The 20,559-nt window shown below is 43.0% G+C and overlaps 1 pseudogene across 1 annotated transcript in view; it reads right to left on the reverse strand.

Moving 5' to 3' along the window:
* The window catches only part of LOC309620463, a 60,761-nt pseudogene extending 41,277 nt beyond the window's left edge, over positions 1-19,484 (reverse strand). Inside the window, exons 1-2 of the transcript XR_014249771.1 lie at positions 19,447-19,484; positions 17,897-18,102 (exon numbers count right to left, since the gene is read on the reverse strand). The product of XR_014249771.1 is annotated as an uncharacterized misc_RNA (transcript). The remainder of the gene's footprint in view (positions 1-17,896; positions 18,103-19,446) is intronic.
* Positions 19,485-20,559: the final 1,075 nt, after the last annotated feature.

The raw sequence follows: 20,559 nt of genomic DNA on the forward strand, positions 1-20,559 counted from the left end.
TTGCTTTACGATGGTGTGTTAGTTTCTGCTGTATAACAAAGTGAATCAGCTATACATATACATATACCCCCATATCTCCTTTCTCTTGCGTCTCCCTCCCACCCTCCCTATTCCACCCCTCTAGGTGGTCACAAAGCATTGAGCTGATCTCCCTGTGCTATGCGGCTGCTTCCCACTAGCTATCTATTTTACGTTTGGTAGTGTATATATGTCCATGCCACTCTCTCACTTCGTCCCAGCTTACCCTTCCCCCTCCCTGTGTCCTCAAGTCCATTCTCAACTGCGTCTTTATTCCTGTCCTGCCCCTAGGTTCTTCAGAACCTTTTTTTTTTCTTTTTTAGATTCCATATATATGTGTTAGCATATGGTATTTGTTTTTCTCTTTCTGACTTACTTCACTCTGTATGACAGTCTCTAGGTCCATCCACCTCACTACAAATAACTCAATTTCGTTTCTTTTTCTGGCTGAGTAATATTCCATGGTATATATGTGCCACATCTTCTTTATCCATTCATCTGTCGATGGACACTTAGGTTACTTCCATGACCTGGCTATTGTAAATAGAGCTGCAATGAACATTATGGTACATGACTCTTTTTGAATTATGGTTTTCTCAGGGTATATGCCCAGTCCCACTCTTTTTTTGTACAGACCCACAGGTGAGAAGAATCAAAGGGAGGACAAGCAGACTGTAGAAGGCCGGCTGCGGGGGCCAAGAAATGACCTCTGACGAACTTTCAGGCAAGAGGCACTGTGCTATCCACCCTGAAGAAGGCAATGTGCTACCCAGAACCCAGCAGGCTTTCCAGCCAGGCCTACCTGGGGCCTTCCTGGTTGAGAGGGCACCTCAGACCATCATCTGTGAAACAAGCACAGAGGCTTGTGTGAGGAGGAGTCAATGTGACTAAGTTGTGAGTGTACCTGGAATCCAGTAAGCGTCCACTGAACAGCAGATGCCACCTTCTGATGTCCCTCCCCTGCCCTTTCTCCCCTCTTTCTTAGCCTCACCTGTTGTAGACAATGTTTATTTCCCCCTCGAATTCAATTGTTCAGATCCTAACTTCCAATGTGATGAGCCTTTGGGAGGTGATGAGGTCATGAGGGTGGACCGCTCATGAATGCAATTAATGCTCTTACAAAAGAGACCCCAGAGAGCTCCCTTTCCACCATGTGAGGACACAGCAAGAACACAGCCCATCAATGAACCAGGAAGCAGGTCCTCACCCGACACCAATCAGCTGGCACCTTGATCTTGGACTTCCAGCCTCCAGAACTGAGAAATTTCTGTCATCTATATAGTACCCGTTCTGTAGTATTTTGTTACAGCAGCCCAAATGCACTAGGACACCATCCTATTCTCTTGTTTTTCCCGAAAGGCCAAATCATGCAGGAAAATCCTGAGGCACAGAGTATCCACACCTCCACTGTGAGTAGAAATTCATTGGGTAGCCTCCCCTGAAGGACTGTCCTATAAACTTTAAACTGTAAACTTGACATTCTCCAGTTATGAGATGAACGGTGCCTCACATGGCCCCGTCTGTCACCAATCCTTTCAGCAGATAATTCCTCCGTCAGGGGATCTGCAGCACCATGGCTCTGCCCTCCCACCCCTCTGCTGGCCCAGTCCCATTGATCAGCAGTCCTCGGCCCGCAGACTCCGTTGAACACCGCCAGATTTGGAACTCTCAAGGCAGCCCACTGTTAGGACAGCTGTCCCTGTTTTAAGCTAAAGCTTGGCTCTGCCTTGGGCCCTTCAGAGATTTGGAGTCAGAGATACAGCCCCCAGGGTCTTCTCTCCTTCAAGCTTCTTCTTGGCCTATTCCTGTGCCCCCAAGAAACCTGGGATCCTGGGGAAGCCCATCATCAGACAGTATCAGCCTCACCGAGAGTCCTTCAGTCCAAGGATTTCCCGAACAATATTGTAACTCGGTTGGCCTGACTGCAGAGCCTGTGCTTGGAACCACTGTGCCACACAGCCTCTAGTGCTGTCAGCAGTTCGAGGGCTCCTGCGATGGAAGCAGCATCCTCCAGCCGGGCTGTTAGGGTCATGTGCTGCAGGGAGAAGCACAGGAGGGGTTCAGCCTAGCTTCAAGAGGAGGCAATCACCCTTGTCAGAAAAACCTCCGAGGCTGGATGACTGCATGTGAGGGAATTCATTCATTCATTCCTAGAAAAGAGGCATTATGGAACGTGGTTCCAAAGGTTCTAGAGTCAGACAGAATTAAACCTTGGCTTTGCCACTGAAAACATATGTACCTCAGATAAGTCACTTGAACCCTCTCACTCTCACTCAGTTAAATTTAACAATGATTATATCCCTATTTCAAAAGTTGCTGTGAAGATTAAATGAGATAATGTGTATGATGTAGTCATTTAATCCTCACTAAAGTCTGACAAGAGATATTGTTACCCTCATTTTACAGATGAGGAAACTGAGGCACTTTGGAGGGGAGGAAGTTGTCCAAGTGTAAACAGCCTGTTACTGGCAGAGTGGGACCCAGCGTGCAGTTCTGGCCAAGGCAAACTGTCCTCGGTGCCCTCAGAATCTGCGGCTGCCCTCTTCCCTGGGCTCCTTTGCAGCACCAAAAATGGACTGGTCCCTGCTCTGGTTCCCTGCCAGGTTTGGGGGAGGCCAAAGCCCCTCTCCTGCCAGCAACATGTGCATCATTAAAGGCTGCCTTGCTCCCTGACTGAGGTGGGCAGAGCCTGAAGCTCTCTCCTGCTTCCCAAAATGACCTCTGTAGCTCTCTGCTGTCCTGGAAGTAAGGGAGAGACCTAGTACTCAAAACAGGTGCCAATCCATCTCTCTGCCTTTGGCAGCCACTCATCCCAGTGGGAGCTCACCAGGCCCCTCTCAAGGGGTCCCACCCCACCCACCTTCTCTCTCCACCCTCCCATCTCAGCACACGGGCCTCCTTGATTTCACAGTTCTTCTGTCCCCTTGTCTGGAGGACAAGCGCTTCTCTGGGATTAGCCATCTCAACATCATGAACAAAAGGTAGATTTTTATGATTCTCACAGATGGTGAGAGCATGAGAATCACCATAGATAGTTGTTTAAAATGATCCCCCTACAAGAGATTTTTATTTGGAAGAGCCTGAAGCCGAAGAAGCTGCAATTTTAATCGCGGGGACTCCTGACACCAGCCCTAGGGAACATGATGCTTTAATGCCCCCGACTCGAGGCCTTGGGGCAGGACACCAGCCATTAAAACTCAGCCAGGACCTCCGACCAAGGTGAAACTGACAAAGCCCAGGCTTCTGCATCGTAGAAGCCAAGTTCACATCCCAGCTCCACCACTTTCCAGCTGTGCAGTTTGGGTCCAATGACTTAACATCTGTGAGCCTCAATTACGCTGTCCCTGGGTCCCCCTCCCTCGTGCCTATTTTTAGACTTATCATGAGGATTAAGTGAGGTATTACATGTTAACTGAATGGTCCAGAGCTTGTGAAATCAAATTCCCTCAGTCTCTGCTTGCACCTCCACCGCAGGGATCTCACTCCGTGTCTCTGGCTTAGCATTTGCGATAACAGATTGAGAATGTCTGGGAGTGTCTGTCTCTCTCCCCACGGGGCTGCGAACTCCGTGAGGACGTGGGTTGTGATAAAGCCCTCTTTCTATTTCCAGGGCCTAAGGCAAAGCCCAGCACACAGTAGGGTCTCCGTGAGTTGCAGGAACTATTAAAATAGAGAAGATCTTCCATATGTTCTTCCGCCCCTGAACCTTCAGTCAGTTCACGCAAGAATAATAAAACCTACCAGGCACTGGGCTGGGGGCTTGGTACACCTCGCTTCTAATCTTACAAAATCCCCAAGGGTACCAATTACTAACCCTGATCTCCCCACCCTCTTTTTTTCTTTTATAACTTCGGACGTGACTGTGGTTCAGAAAGATAAGGTATCTTGCCCAGGGTCACACAGCTAGAGGATGTCAGAGTTAGGACCAGAGCCAAATCTGTCTATGCCCTTCTCACTGCAGCAGAGCCTCACCCCCATCAGCAGGAGCCAACCCCTTTGCCCGCAGCTCCTCTTCCACCCCCAGGACTCGTGAAGGTCACTGTGAAAGGCAAATCCCGCGGCCTACAGCAGGCCTGAAGGCCCATCTGATGCATACTCATCTAAAATTCTCCGCTGACTGAGACCATAAAAACCATAGCCTTATTTAGTGTTTCTCCAAATCTAGCTCTGAGGCAGCTCCATAACTCTTGGCCAGGAATATTATTTCAAATAACTCATGCGGACAGCTGAGTAACCAAGAGGAGAGATAGATGGGTCCCTGAATGCCCCATTGCTATAGATCATAACCCCCCACTCCCGCACCCTCCCCCAAGCTGCCCGGACAGAAAGGGTCAATGATTAATTATGCTAAGATAAACAGAGTTAATTTTCTTCCTGGATAAAACTAATTACAACTGTGTTTGTTTTGGTAGGACACGGAATTACTGTCCCCGGTGACAAATCTTCCTAATTGAAAAGAGTGTTTATTTTAAAGGGGTAAGGGTTGGGGTCACTAAACAATAGTTAGCTGGTGTTTTCCCCATTTTTCATTTGAAGAGGGACGGCGATCAGGTGTTGACCTCAAAGGAACAAAAGCAAAATCTCTTTCTCTGGGTCCCCCTCCCTCAGGCCTGCTTGAGAGCCAGGCAACAGCCGGGGGAGAAGCGTTTGGCAGTTTGGAGGAGGTTTCCTGGATGTCATGGCCTGTGGTTGATTCACTCTTAGTGAGTGTTGGATGAAACCAGGGTAGTAACATCCCCTTTGGCAACCCAGGTGAGGAAGGAGTGTTTTGAATCCCACTCCCCACCAACATCACAGAAACTGTGGGAGAGTGTGTGACCCAACTCAAATAAATTCTTGTGGCGTCAAGCTGGTCAGATTCAGTGCTAAGACACCACAGAGAAAGAAAAGAGAGAAGCAGACTCCCTGCTCTCAAGGCAACGATGACCAAATGAGGGGCCCAGGAATAGGCGTAAGGCCCTGCAGGAGCAAAGGGGTGAGGCCTGGAGAAGAGATGGGGGTGGGGAAGGGGAAGAGCCTTCATGCGGAAGGACCGGCATGAGTGAGGGTGTGCATGTATCTGGTGTGTTTAGAGAGCTGTAAGCGACCCAGTGTGGCTGGAGTAGTGGGTACATGACTGCAGATGAGGCTGAAAGATATACGGAGGTTGGTAGTTGATATTTGGATCATGACAGGTACTATTACCTTGCTAGGGTTACAGTAATAAAGTACTACAAACTGGGTGGGTAAGACAACAGAAATTTGTTGTCTCACAATCCTGGAGGCTGGAAGCCCAAAGTCAAGGTGTTGGCAGGGCCCCTCTCCCTGCATAGTACCTAGAGGATGATCTTTCCTTGATCTTCCCAGCTTCCGGTAGCAGCCCCAGGTCCTCAAAACGTCAATCACTGCTTCCGTTTTCACATGGCCTTCCTCCCTCTGTGTCTGTGTCTGTGTCCAAATTCCCCCTTTTTATAAGGACCCCAGTCATATTGGATTAAGGGCTCATCCTCCTCGAATGTCACTTCATCTTAACACATTTGACTTAATCTCATTTTAACTAACCCATTTCCAAAGAACGTTGCATTCTGCGGTACCAGGGGTTAGGATCTCCACAGCTTTTGCAGGGGACACAACTCAACTCATAATGCAGGTTACAGAGGCCACCTTCAGAAGCAGAAAGCTCACTCTGCAGGCAAAGGGGAGACACTGAAGGGCTGTAAGTGATGGAGTGGTTTTGTTTGCTTGTTTGTTTTTGAGAAGAGTTCTCTGGATCCAGTGTGGAGGACTGGTGGGTGAGCTTGACCAAAGATTGGAAGACCAATTAGGTAAAGTTTCTCAGAGTGGCCCAGGTGAGAAAAGATGGGCTGGAAAGAAAAGAATCTGTGAGAAGGAGAGTTAGAGCTCCGAGGTTCTATGATTCGAAGAACGTCATGATTACTGGGATGCTGGAGGAGCACAGGAGAGGGGGGTATCAGGAATGACTTCCAGGTTTCTGACAGCCCAGAGCTCAAGGAGCAAAAGCCAGTTGGGAGGGAAATGAGTTGTTTCGGACAAGGGCAGTTGAGCTATCTGGTCACAGATGTTCCGGAGGCAGGCGCATGTGAGGGTCCAAAATTCACAGAGGCTCTTCCCTCTGCAGATACAGACTGAGAAGCATGAAGAAGTGGATGATCGTGGATGATCTCAGGGAAACAGATGAAAATGCATAAAACAACATAGAGTGCGAAGAGGGTCCAAGACAGAAGCCTGAGGAACCCGGCATATTGGGGGTTAAAAGAGAAAGGGAGTCAGAGATTAGGCTGAGGGAGCACCATCGCAGAGGTGGGTGGAGCACAGCACAGCAGCCTCCCAACCCCAAGCCAGACTGCCCTCCCGCCACCATGCACACAGCAGTGCTGATGTAGCTCCTACACCTTCTGCTGGACGCTTAGTGTCCTCATGGGGTGTGTGTGTGTGTCCGTGTGTGTCCATGTGTGTGTGGGTGTGTGCATCCATGTGTGCATGTGTGTGTGTCCATGTGTGTGTCCATGTGTGCATGTGTGTGTGTCCGTGTGTGTGTGTGTCCATGTGTGTGTGGGTGTGTGCATCCATGTGTGTGTCCGTGTGTGTGTGTCCATGTGTACATGTGTGTGTGTGTGGGTGTGGGAGGTGGATTGTGTGTGTGTATGTGTGTGTGGGTGTGTGGGGGGGTATGCGTGTGTGTGTGTGTGTGTGTGTGTGTGTGTGAACTTTCTCAGACTCTGCCAACTCCTTGAGGGCAGAGAACATGGATCATGTCCTTCTTTGCTTCTCTTGGATCCCTCACAGCTTCCCTGAAGAGAATTTCACACAAAGCAAGTGCTTTTTGCTAAATACGTGATTCAATGTAAATAAATAAACCACCACCAAATGCTAACTCAGTACCTATTATGAATGAGGTTCTCTAACAGCAACCTAACACAGGTGCTCACTAAATGTTGATGGAAGGAAAGCAGGAAGAGGGGTAAGGGGAGACGACCAGCTAGCAGTCAGGAATATTTAAAATGATCATCATCAGAGGCTCCGTGGAATGGCTGCAGGGCCGTGTGCCTGTGATATGGAGGAAAGGACAGGGGTCTGGGAGTGAGGTCACCTGGATCCTAATTCCCCTGTCATAGTAACTCAGCTTTCTGGGCCCAGTTTCTATAAACTGAAGGGTTTAGGCTATAGATTTTCCAAGGTCCTCAGCCTCTGGGAAACCAGAGTCCATCTTCAAAGTATTGAAGGTCAGAGAGCGTTTAGAGGCAAGATAAGCAATTACACACAGCAATGACTATGTTTCCTCACATAATCATTATCCCTGTCTCACAGAGGAGGAAACCGAGGCAGGGAAAAGTCTTGATTTGCCCAAGGTCTCTGAGAAGACGGGGCAGGAGCAGAGGGGGGCACGGGGTGGGGGGCAAGGAGAGTGCTCAGGCAGTGGCAGAGGGGCAGTGATGCAGGGCAATTAAGAACATGGTCTCTGGGACCAGGCCACCAGGGGGTGAATCCTGATTCAGGCAAAAACATGTTCACACAGTTTTGAATTATTTGGGCTTGGAGTTGTTCCAATAGCAGCTAAAGGCACTGATTCGGGCAGGAGGGTCCTTCCTGTAGCTTCCCCAAAGTATTCTCAGATCCCTGGGCTAGTGGGGAAGTGACAGCACGGTAACCACAGAGCAGGGCTCTGACAGTGGGCAAGTCCTCCCAGCCTCAGTCTCCTATGCTTAGTGCTATATCAGTGAGCCGTCAGGTCCCTGTCAATTCTGACACGCTGTAAAACCTCTCACCCTCTGAGGTCCAAGAGCCCAGGGTGGTGATCTGTGCTGCCTTTCATGCTTGCGTGTGGCTGCCGTTCTCTGGAATACTCTAAAGCAGTGGCTTCTGGCCTCCAAATGCAGGTCTCTGCAGCAAGCTGAATCATAATTCCCTGTGGAGCTTTTTAAAAATGCATGTGCTTGGGTCCCACACCAAACCCACAGCGTCAGGATCCCGGGGCCAGGGCCTAGGCACCCATGTTGTTAGAAATCTCCCAGGTGATTCTGGTGCCACCAGCAGAACTGGTTGTGCAGCAGACTCACCTGCATTTCGGATGCACACCTGCCACCTGGCGCACTTGGAAGGTACTGCAGGGACCCACATGGCCACACAGCCCATTGCAGAGAAGGCAGGACTCCAGAATTTCTCATCTGGGTAACCAGACAGAGATGGGCTTAACTACTCACTCTGACATCCTTCAGCAATGTAACCGGAGGTGTACTCAGGAAAGCTGGGCAGAAATCGTGTCAAATGTGAGGTCTTTCCAGAAATAAGCAAAAACGTTCCCCTTCTTTCTCTTGTGAGTGGGGAGAGTGGTTTTGCTAAGTAAAGGTATGTTTCTTGGGGTGATGATGGAGATGGGGTCATGAGGGAGGAGACAGTGAAGATGTGGAGAAAAAGGAAATGCATATGTTTAGGTTCATTCAGACATTTTCTTTCAGCAGCGGAAGGGAACTTACCCAGTAATAGAGGGCAGATAACAATAATGGCTAATCATTGGATAGAGGAGGCCAGATACTGATACAGGTCTTGGCCTATACTGACACTTTGTTCTTCACAACAGCCCTATGGACTAGGTACTATTCCTGCTATGGTCTGAATGTTCGTGCCCCCCAAAATTCATATGTTGAAACCCTAACCCCCAAAGGTGATGGTGTTAGTAGATGGGACCCTTGGGAAGTGATTTGGTCTTGAGGGCAGAGCCCTCATAAATGGGATTAGTGCCCTTATAAAATAGGCCAAAGAGGTCCCCAGTGCCTCCTGCCCTATGAAGATACAAAAAGGAGTCTGGACCTGGAAGAGGGCCCTCACCCCACTATGCTGACACCCTAACCTCAGACATCCAGCCTCCAAAACTGTGAGAAATAAATTTCTGTTGTTTATAAGCTTCTGGGGTGTGGTATTTTGTTATAGCAGCCCAAATGGACTAAGGCAATTACTATCCTCATTTGACATATCAGGAAACTAAAGCACAAAGAGGTTAAGTGACTTATCCAAGGCCACCCACCTATCTGATGCCTCTCACTCAGACATAAGCCCTGATCCAACATTTCATCTTCTTAAAATGAAAGCTTTCCCATAATGTCCCCTTTCCTCATCCACCTCCATCCCAGCAGCTGAGCTGACCTGGTCTCAATAGGAGATGGATTGACAGAATATAGCCTGGGGAAATGTAAAAAACTCTGAACACAGGCAAAATGTTTAGGAAAGTATCATGAGTAAGAGCAAAGAAGCTGAGTAGAATGGGTTTTCCCTAGACTGGAGTGATACACATGAAATTACTCCCATCAGTTTCTCAGATCTGAAATTTCTACACTCTATATTTAAGCAAGTCAGCTGTGCCTCGGTTTACCTCATCTGCAAAATAGAGGAAATAAAATGGTAACTATCTTGTAGGTTGTGAAGAACAAATATGGTAAGTACAACACTCAGCATAGTGCCTGTCTCAATATTTGGGAGCTATCGTTAGCTGATCAGATGTAGCCAGTTTACTGAGAAGACTTGATTCATAGGGGTATAAATAAAGATCAATTTATTTTCTCCATTCACTGCAGGTAGCTAGCTCTGTCCAGTCTCTCAGTCTCACCTCCTAAAGATTCTTCCAGGCAGATCCCATAGCTTTCCTATCAATGTCAGTTACTCAAAGTCCAGTCCAGTTCACAACTTCAATATCATATCCAAGTCTTCTCCCCCATTCAAAGGTTGCCAGACTTGTAACTCAAGTTCGAAGAGTGGGAAGGGGACTTGATCTTGTCTTTTACTCCTCCTCTTTTCTTTTCTCAGTCTCGTGTCTCTCACGTGGAGGGAAGAAGGGAGAATAAAAGGGATAGAGGAAGTCACCTTAAATAAATGGCTTCTTGTCACTGATGGAAAGAAGTCCCTGCTCTCACATTGGCTTGATCTGTTTCTCTCTGTTGTTGATGGCCTCTGGCAATGTGTTGGTCTCCTATTAGATAAAGTGGGGTGTTTTTGGAGAGAGATGTTCATCTCTGTGCCATCACTTTCCATCACTGAGAACCCCAAGAGGTGGGTAGCCATGTCTCCCTTTGTCCTAGAAACAATCTTGTCCCTCAATTCCTCTCCATCTGGATGCCATCTTACTTGGTCCATGGCCACCAGAGCTGCCACCTTCTCCTCTGTACTCTCATTGTAACGGAGCCCTGAGAGACGTGGAGGTTTTTTCCGCACTCTCCAAGGGCTGAAGGGAAGTTGGTGAGGTGGATACAGAGCAGAGAATTTTCTTCTTCCCAGAAAAACTTCACAAGAGTACATACTCTCCCTTCAGAAGTGGGTCGCTCTGACAAGCTTGCTGATATCAGAAATCTATGGTAAGAAGCAGATGCCAGGAGATTTCCACCTTTGCCCAAGATAGTTATTGGATTGGATTTACCCTCCTGCCTTAAACAAACAAAAAGAAACAGACAAAATATTTTTTTAAAAAACAACAGTTTTCAAGACACTTGACAACAAAGGACAGTGATCCTTGAGAGACAAGAAACAAATGAGTAAGCCTATGATCATCCCAGCTTGATGCCTTGAGAGAGTTTCCAGGCAGTGGTGCAGGGAACAAAAATCTGAGTGAAAGAAATGAAGCTGAGAGTTGGGAGTACCAAGTGGGCTGGAGTCCACAGGACAGAGTAACAAAGAGGAAGAGCCGTACAGAGGGAGAACCCCAAAGATCTGCAGAGGATCCCCCTCTGATATTCAGGAGGGTAGTGATCAATGAATTCATGTAAAGAAACATAGAGGTCAGGGAAAAAATAATCTGAAAAGATTAGAAAACAATGTCCAACACTCACTCAGGGCTGGAAATATTGCATCTTCCCCCAGCCAGACTGAAACGAATCATAATTCCTGAGTACTGGGTTTGAGTACTCAAGAAGGTTTTGCTCAGTAGTGGGGAATAATTCACCCTAGACTGCTGCAGATATACCAAACAAATCATAAAAGCAAGACCCAAGAAGAGCAAATTGTTTCCAAGTAACATCCCAGAACAAACTCAAGAAAATTTATAGGAACAAAAAAATCCACCTCCCAACAAGGTAAAAATCACTGTTTCCGGCATCTAAACAAAGATTACCGGGCATGCAACGAAGCAGGAAAACACAGTCCCTAATAAGGATAATAATCAATCTATCAAAGTAGTCTAAGAACTGAGACAGATTTTAAAACCAGCAGACTAAGATTTCAAAATAGTTGTTATAATTGTATTCTATGTATTGAAAAAGTTGAGATATGAAAGATATCAAAAAGACTCAAATAGAAATTCTAGATATGAAAACTACATCTTTGATGAAGAATACTCTGGATGGAATTTAGGGTATATTAAACACGGCAGAAGAAAAGATTAGTTAACTTGAAGACATAGCAGTTAAAAGAAAAAAGAGAGAGCAAACTAAACATAAAGTAAGAAGAAATAAAATAATAAAGTTCAATGTGGAGATCAGTAAAATAGAAAACACTAAAACAATTTTAAAAAATCATTGAAACCAAAATCTGGTTCTTTGAGAAGATCAATAAGATTGGTTAATCTCTTACCCAGCTTGAACAGGAAAAAAGAAAGACAAAAATTATAAAATCAGGAATGCAAGAGGTAACATCACCACAGATTCCACAGATATTATTTTAAATAAGAGAATATTATGATTAACTTTATAGCTATAAATTTGACAATTCAGCTGAAATGGACCAATTCCTTAAAAGATATAAATTACCAAAACTTAGTCAAGAAAAAATAGATAACCTTAATAACTCTGTATCTATTAAAGAAATAGAATTTGTAGTTTAAAAACTCTCCCTTAAGGAAAACTCTAGGCCAGATGGCTTCACGGTGAATTCTACCAAACATTAAGAGAAGAAACAATACCAATTCTACACAAACTCTTCCAGAAAATTGAAGAGGAGGCCGTGCCTCCCAACTCATTATCTGATGCCAGCATTACTGTCATGCTGAAACCAGATAATGACATTAACAGAAAAGAAAACTGCAAACCAATATCTTTCAAAAACACAACTGAAAAATCCTAAACAAAATTATAGCAAATCAAATCCAACAACATATAAAAAAGGTATAAACATATAAAAAAGATCATCATGGTCAAGTTGTATTTTTCCGAGTAATGCAGGGTGATTTCTGAATGTTAAACACTCAGAAATCATTGCAAATTCTGAAGATCTGTTGCACAGCAATGTGAATATAATTAACACTTTTAAATGGTTAATATGGTAAATTTTAAGTCATGTGTTTTTTTTATCACAATTAAACATTTTTTAAAATCAATGCAATTCATCATATTAACAAACCAAAAAAGAAAACCACACGGTCATCTTAATAGATGCTGGAAAAGCATTTAACAAAATTCAACATCCTTATAAAATACAATCAATCTGGATAAAGACCCTCAACAAACTAGGCATAGAAGGGAACTTCCTCAATCTGAAAAAAAAGTATCTACAAGAAAACTACACATAACAGTCTACTTAGTGGTAAAAGTTTTTAAATTTCCCCTCTAATATCGGAAACAAGAAAAGCATTTCTGTTATCACCACTTTTTTTCAACATTGTACAATATAATACTTAAATAAAAAGAATAAAAGGAATCCAAATCAAAAAGGAAAAATACAATTGCTCTTATTCCCAGGCAAAATGAGTGTCTATATAGAAAATCTAATGGCATGTGCAGAAAATCAACTATAACTAATAAGTATGTTTAGCAAGATTGCAGGATATAAGATGAATATAAAGAAATCACTTGTGTTTCTATGTGCTACCAACAAACTATCAGAAATAAAAATTTTAAAACATTTACAAAAGTATCAAAAATACTACATAATTCAAGGTAAATCTGACAAAAGATATGAAAGAACTGTACACTTAAAACTCCCAAACATCACTGAGAGAAAGTAAAGATGACCTAAATAAATGAAGATATACCCTGTTGGTGGGTTAGAAGACTCACCATAGTTAAAATGTCACTTATTTCCAAATTGATCTATAGATTCATGAAATCCCAATCAAAATCCTGAAACTTTTTGCATAAATTGACAAGTTGATTCTAAAATTCATGTGGAAATGCAAAGGACATAGAATAACCAAAACAACTTTGAAAAAGAACAATGTTGGTGAGATAACTTTACCTGATTTCAAGACTTACTATAAAGTTACAGTAATCAAAAGCATAGCATTGGAATCCAAATAGGCATTCAGGTCAATGGAACAGAGTAAGGAGTCCAGAAATAGATCCAAACATATATTGACAACTGATTTTTTGACGAAGATGTAAAGGCAATTCAGTGGAGAAAGAACAGTCTTTTCATAAATGTTGGAACAATTGGATATGCATAAGCAAAAAACAAGAAAAGAGGGGGGATTCAGTCCATAACTCACACCACATACAAAAATTTAACTCAAAATGCATCATAGACTTAAATGTAGATCATAAAGCTATAATATTTTGAGGAGAAAGTCTTTGTGACTTTAGGACAAGCAAAGTTTTTTAGATTCAACATCAAAGTACAACCCATAAAAGAAAATTTTAATAAGTTAGACCTTTTCAAAATTTAAAACTTCTGCTATACAGCCAGGGGCATCTGCTTACAGGGGGAAAAACAAAGTCCTTTTTCCTGTCAAAAAGCTTCCTAGTCAGGTATTAGCAATTAACATGAGAAAAACAATAGGGACTAATAAATATACACAAAATGTTCTACTACATTAAGGAATCAAAGAAATAAAAACAAAAAATTATCATTTTCAGCTATTAAATAGGCGATGATATTTTAAAATAATATTGCGGGTCAGTGAGGATACATTTTTTAAAAAATAGGCAATAGCTTTTGAAAGTTTTTTTTTTTTTTAAACATCTTTATTGGAGTATAATTGCTTTACAATGGTGTGTTAGTTTCTGCTTTATAACAAAGTGAATCAGTTATACATATACATATGTCCCCATATCTCTTCCCTCTTGCAACTCCCTCCCTCCCACCCTCCCTATCCCACCCCTCTAGGTGGTCACAAAGCACCGAGCTGATCTCCCTGTGCTATGCGGCTGCTTCCCACTAGCTAGCTATTTTACGTATGGTAGTGTATATATGTCCATGCCACTCTCTCACTTTGTCCCAGCTTACCCTTCCCCCTCCCCGTATCCTCAAGTCCATTCTCTAGTAGGTCTGTGTCTTTATTCCCATGAAAGTTCTCAAAATGTTTAAAATGCTTACACTGAAATAAGTCCAGTTAAAAGAAATTATCTTATGTGTAATCAGATACATGCACAAAGATTTATATTCAAAGATACTCAGTATTGTTTCTCAGGTGAAATTTTAGAAACAACCTCAATGACTGATAACAACAGCTTGGTTAATTATACTTTTGGCACACTTAAAGGTGATTAATATTATGCCAGATATACAATTACATAGAAAAAGATAAAATACATAGAAATAAATTTAACCAGGGAAGTGAAAGATCTGCACAGTGAAAACTATAAAACAGTGATGAAAGAAATTGAAGAAGACACAAATAAATGTAAAGATATTGCATATTCACTGATTAGAAAAATTAATATTGTTAAAATGTCCATACTACCCAAAGTGATCTACAGATTCAATGTAATCCCTTTCAAACTTCCAATAGCATTTTTTACAGAAATAGAAAAAACAATCTTAAAATGTCTTTGGAACCAGATTAGTCAAAATGTCTTTCCAGATTAGCCAAAGCGATCTGGAAAAAAATAAATAAATAAATAAATAACAAAACTGGAGGCATCACACGTCATGATTTCAAACTACATTACAAAACTATAGTAATCAAAACAGTATGGTAATTGTAAATCAACCATATTTCAATTAAAAAAAGACACAGCATGGTACTAACATAAAAACAGACATATAGGTCAAGGAATAGAATGGCGAACCCAGAAATAAACCCAAGCAAATATGGTCAATTAATTTATAACAAAGAGCCAAGCATATACAATGGTGAAGACAGTCTCTTCAATAAATGATGTTGGGAAAACTGGACAGCCACAGGCAAAAGAATGAACTGGACCTCTACCTTACACCATACATAAAAACCAACTAAAAATGGATTAAAGACTTACATTTAATACCTGAAACTGTAAAACTCCTAAAAGAAAACATAGGGAATAAGCTCTGTGACATCAGACTTTGCAATGATTTTTTGGATTTGACACCAAAAAACAAGGACAATAAAAGCAAATATGACCAATATCAAACTAAAAAACTTCTGCACAGTGAAAGAAACCATCAACAAAATGAAAAGGCAACCTATCAAATCGGAGAAAACATTTCCAAATCATATGTCTAATAAGGGGTTAATATCCAAAAAAAACCCAAAACTATATATATATATATATAAACTCACACAACTAAATAACCAAAAAAACAAACAACTGGATTAAAAAATGGGCAGAGGAACTGAACAAACATTTTCCCAAAGAAGACATCCAAACTGCCAACAAGTACATAAAAAGATGCTCAACATCACTCATCATCAGGGAAATGCAAATCAAAACCAGAATGATAGCACCTCACTTCTATTCTATTTGATGGCTGTCATCAAAAGACAAGAAATAAATATTGGGGAGGATGTGGTGAAAAGGGAACCCCAGTGCACTGTTAGTGAGCCTGTAAATTGGTGCAGCCACTATAGAAAACAGCATGGAGGTTCCTCAAGAAACTAAAACTGAACTACCATATGACCCAGCAATCCCACTTCTGGGTATATATCCAAAGGAAATGAAAACAGGATATGGAAGAGAGATCTGCTCTCCCATATTTATTGCAGCATATTCTTAACATGGAAACAAGTGTCCATCAATGGATGAATAGATAAAAACAATGACACACACACACACACACACACACACACACACACACGGAATATTATTCAGCCACGAGAAAGAAGGAAACCCTGCCACCTGAGACAACATGGATGGACCCTGAAGGCATTATGCTAAGTAAAATAAGCCAGGCAGAAAAGACAAATACTGTATGGAATCACTTACATGAGGAATCTAAATAAAAAGTCCAACTCACAGGAAAAAAAAAAAAACTTCTGCACTTTAAAAGACACTCTTAAGGGAATGAAAAGACCAGCTAAGACTAATTGAAAATATATGTAGAGTGTACTTTGATAAAGGACTTGTATCCAAAATCTATAAAGAATTCTCCCAACTCAGTAAAAAGAAAATAAGCAACACAATTAAAAAATGGACAAAATATTTGAAAAGACATTTCACCAAATAAGATATATCGCTGGCAAAAAAACAAACAAACATGAAAAGGTGATCATCATCATTAGTAACTTTAAAACCACAATATGATACCACTACACATGTATGAAAATGACTATAATTTAAAGACTGATCATGCTGAGTGCTGGAAAGGAGGCAGAGGAACTGGAACTCTCATACACTGCTGGTGGGAACGGAAAATGGTACGACCACTTCGGGAAAAAATTTGGTGGTTTCTTAAAAGGTACAGCTACCATACGATCTAACCATTCCACTGAAGATGTATGAAAGCATGCCTATACAAGACTCGTACATGAATGGACATAGCAGCTTTATTTGTAACGGCCCCAAACTGGAAAGAACCCAAAGTTCCATAGACTGGGGAATGGATAAGTAAATTGTTGTATATACATACAATGGAATGCTGTTCAGCAACAAAAAAGAATGAGCTAGTGATACACACAACAACATGGGTGAATCTCAAGATATTTATGCTGAGTGAAAGAAGCCAGACGAAAAGAGTACATACTGTATGATTCCACTTATGTAAAACTCTAGCAAATGCAAATGAGTTCTGTAGTAACAGAAAGCAGTTTGATGGTTGTTTGATGGAAACTTGGTGTGGAATGGGATGAGGGGAGTAATTTACAAAGGGGCAAACTTGTACAGAGGAAAATTGGGGATGATGGCTACTCACTACTTTCTTTATAGTGGTGGTTTCATGAGTGTATACATATGTCAACACTTATGAAATTGTACAGTTTAAATATGTGCAGTAGGTCAATTACATCTCAATAAAACTCTTTTTAAAGAGAAGCAAGCAGGATTTCCCTGGTGGCGCAGTGGTTAAGAATCCGCCTGCCAATGCAGGGGACACAGGTTCGAGTCCTGGTCCTGAAAGATCCCACATGCCTCGGAGCAACTAAGCCTGTGCACCAAAACTACTGAGCCCGTGTGCCACAACTACTGAAGCCCTCGCGCCTAGAGCCTGCACTCTGCAACAAGAGAAGCCACCGCAATGAGAAGCCCGTGCACCGCAACGAAGAGTAGCCCCTGCTTGCCGCAACTAGGGAAAGCCTGTGCGCAGCAATGAAGACCCAACACAGCCAAAAAAATAAATAAATAAATTTTTAAAAAATAAAATAAAAAGAAGCAAGTAAAAAAAAAAAAAAACTAATTAATTAATTATTTATTTTTATAAAGAAGCAAGTATCAATCTCTGGTTTATGCATACTCTCAAATTCCAGCGGACAGAGGTCAAGTTCTTCCTAGAACTTTCTCTCATGTTCTGCCGTGCTCTCATAGCAGGAACTGGAAGTAGCTGCAGATTCAGCACTTTAGCGAGCATCCAACCAGGGAGTTAACTCCCAGTCCCCTCTTCCTGTACACACTCCCAATCTCTAGGGGTCTCTGTCTTGGAACCTCCTCCGTCACTGAGATTAAGTTAGGGGAGAGCGGAGGGGAGGGAGTATCCCTTCCATGAACACTGCACTTCCCATGACGATTATGACAAATTTCCCTTTCTTTCCTGACCTATCTTCTTGTGCAGGCTTGCGGGTTGGAGTGCTGCAAAGCTGCAGGGAAGCTTGGGTTTGGCTGGGATGTTTATTTACCTGGGAAGGATGTATCTGATCCCAGTTGATAGCAGCTGCAGGGCAATCTCTTGCTCAGATAAAAAAAAAAAAAAGAAGTCCAGAGGAGAAGCTGGTTGGAGGGAGCCTTACTGTTTGTCCCAGTCTGTTGGGGAAGGAGGGGGCTTCTAAATGAGGAGAGGGTAGGGGCAGCTGTGGCCCCAGAAAGCTTCAGGCTGCGTATTGAGCTAAGTCAACAAGTCTTTAATGACGGCTCTCTTGGGGGGATTAAGACTTCGGTCAGCCAGATCTTGAAGCCAGCAGTTTCATGTCTTCCCCCACATTCTTCCTCCCTCTGTCTTTCCTCCTTTCAGCTCTTGGCATTGCTGAGTAGAGAGAAGAGGCAACTCTTTCATGTCTAATGTTTTTCCACTATGTGTTCTTTTTGGCACACAGTTTTTTAGCCTTGACTTAAGACAATTTAAGTATCAAATCATGAACAGGTATACCTCTGGGATATTGAGGGTTTGGTTCCAGACCACAGCAATAAAGCGAGTCACACAAATATTTTGGTTTCCCAGTGCATATAAAAGTTATATTACATTATATTGTGGTCCATTAAGTCTGCAATGGCATGATGTCTAAAAAGCAAAAGTACGTATTTTAATTTTAAAAACTTTATTATTTAAAAATGCTAACCATCATCTAGCCTTCAGCGAGTCATAGTAGTAACATCAGAGATCACTGATCACAGATCACTGTAACAAATATAACAATAATGAAAAAGCTTGAAATACTGCAAAAATTATCAAAATGTGATGCAAAGAATGAAGAGAGCAAATGTTATTGGAAAAATGGCACTGATAGACTTGCTCGACACGGGGTTGCCACAAACCTTCAAATTGTAAAAAAAGCAATATCTGCGAAGCTCGATAAAACAAAGTGCCATAGTACAAGGTATGCCTCCACATGTCATGTCAATCCAGCTAGGTTTTAATGATGCCCGCTGTATGCTGAGGTCTGTTCTGGATGAGAAGGAAGCATGAGGAGAAAAATCATTGCAGGGATTCCATAGAGAACTCTAGACAGTTTCCTCTCTGAGCTAGAGTCTAGAGTCTATCCACTCTCCATGCCCACAGACTGACCTCTCACTTCTCACCTGACCTGAAATTCTCTGCCTCTTTCTTTGAGGCTCTTGAGCAGGCCTTGCAAGGATGCCTGAGACCGTGGCTGCCAGGCAGACTGTGGTTAATGTGGAACTTTACATGCAGATCTGCCAGGAAGCATTTCTCTGGGCTCCCAAATTTGCCCAAATGGGCCACATCAGTCACTACTGAGATTTCCTTCTGAGGAAGTGAGGATAACGGCCTGGTTAGCTATGACAACCTCCTGAGGACTTTCCTCTGCCAGCTGGGTTCCCCAGGAGGGGAGATGGTCATTAAACTTCCACCTCTGCTGTGCCCTTCCTTTATAAACAAGATCCCATTCTTCAAGTGGAGACCATTGCCAAGAAAATGGGGAGAGGGGCCAAGAGAGGGATGTACAAAGGGAGACAAGCTTACACTGAACCTTAGAGCTATTAGGAAAGTCACCTTGCCAACTGCACAGCAAGGACCCTAAGGCCCGTCATGGGAGTGCCCGAGGCTGCACAGATAGAGAGGCAGGCCTGAAACTAGGATCGAATGTCCCCCTGCTCAGTCAAGGGCCATTTTTTGCAGTCATTTTCATTTTCAAAACAAATTTCTGAGTAACAGAAACTTCTCAGAATCCTGCTTTTTAGTAACCCTGGATATTGAAATTTCTTCTTGAAAACTTCTTCCTTCTCCTGTCAGAGAGCTGAGTTTTGTGATGAGGATGAAATTTCATTTTCTGGAATGGGGTACCTCAGAATTTTCTTCTGAGTGGACAAAGGAGGGATCTCTTCTCAGAATGTAGGTAAAGATAGAGCAGGAGAGGGAAGCAGCTGCATAGCACAGGGAGATCAGCTCAGTGCTTTGTGACCACCTAGAGGGGTGGGATAGGGAAGATGGGAGGGAGACGCAAGAGTGAGGAGATATGGTGGGGATATATGTATATGTATAGCTGATTCACTTTGCTATACAGCAGAAACTAAAACACCATTGTAAAGCAATTATACTCCAATAAAGATGTATAAAAAAAAAGATAGAGCAGGAGAAACCCTCACAGCAACCCCCGGGAGGTGAATTCTGTTACCTCCATGTTGTACATTAGCAGAGGACCAAAGAGTTAAAGCAGTTTGCCTAAGGCAGTATTTTTTTTTTTAAAGATTTATTTATTGATTGATTGATTACTATGTTGGGTCTTCGTTTCTGTGCTAGGGTTTCCTGTAGTTGCGGCAAGCGGGGGCCACTCTTCATCGCGGTGCGTGGGCCTCTCACCATCACGGCCTCTCTCGTTGAGGAACACAGGCTCCAGACGCGCAGGCTCAGCAGTTGTGGCTCACGGGCCTAGCCGCTCCGCGGCATGTGGGATCCTCCCAGACCAGGGCGCGAACCCATGTCCCCTGCATTAGCAGGCAGACTCCCAACCACTGCGCCACCAGGGAAGCCCCCCTAAGTCAGTATTGAATCCATGGTTGATCAACCTGCATGATTTAAGAAGTAAAAGAGCATATAGATAGAGAATGAAACAGTACTTTTATTGGCCAGAGTTGGAGACAGATGTGTCTCATGTCAGAACCTGGA

This window comes from Balaenoptera borealis (assembly GCF_965194805.1).
Source record: "Balaenoptera borealis genome assembly, chromosome: 1".
NCBI lineage: Eukaryota > Metazoa > Chordata > Mammalia > Artiodactyla > Balaenopteridae > Balaenoptera > Balaenoptera borealis.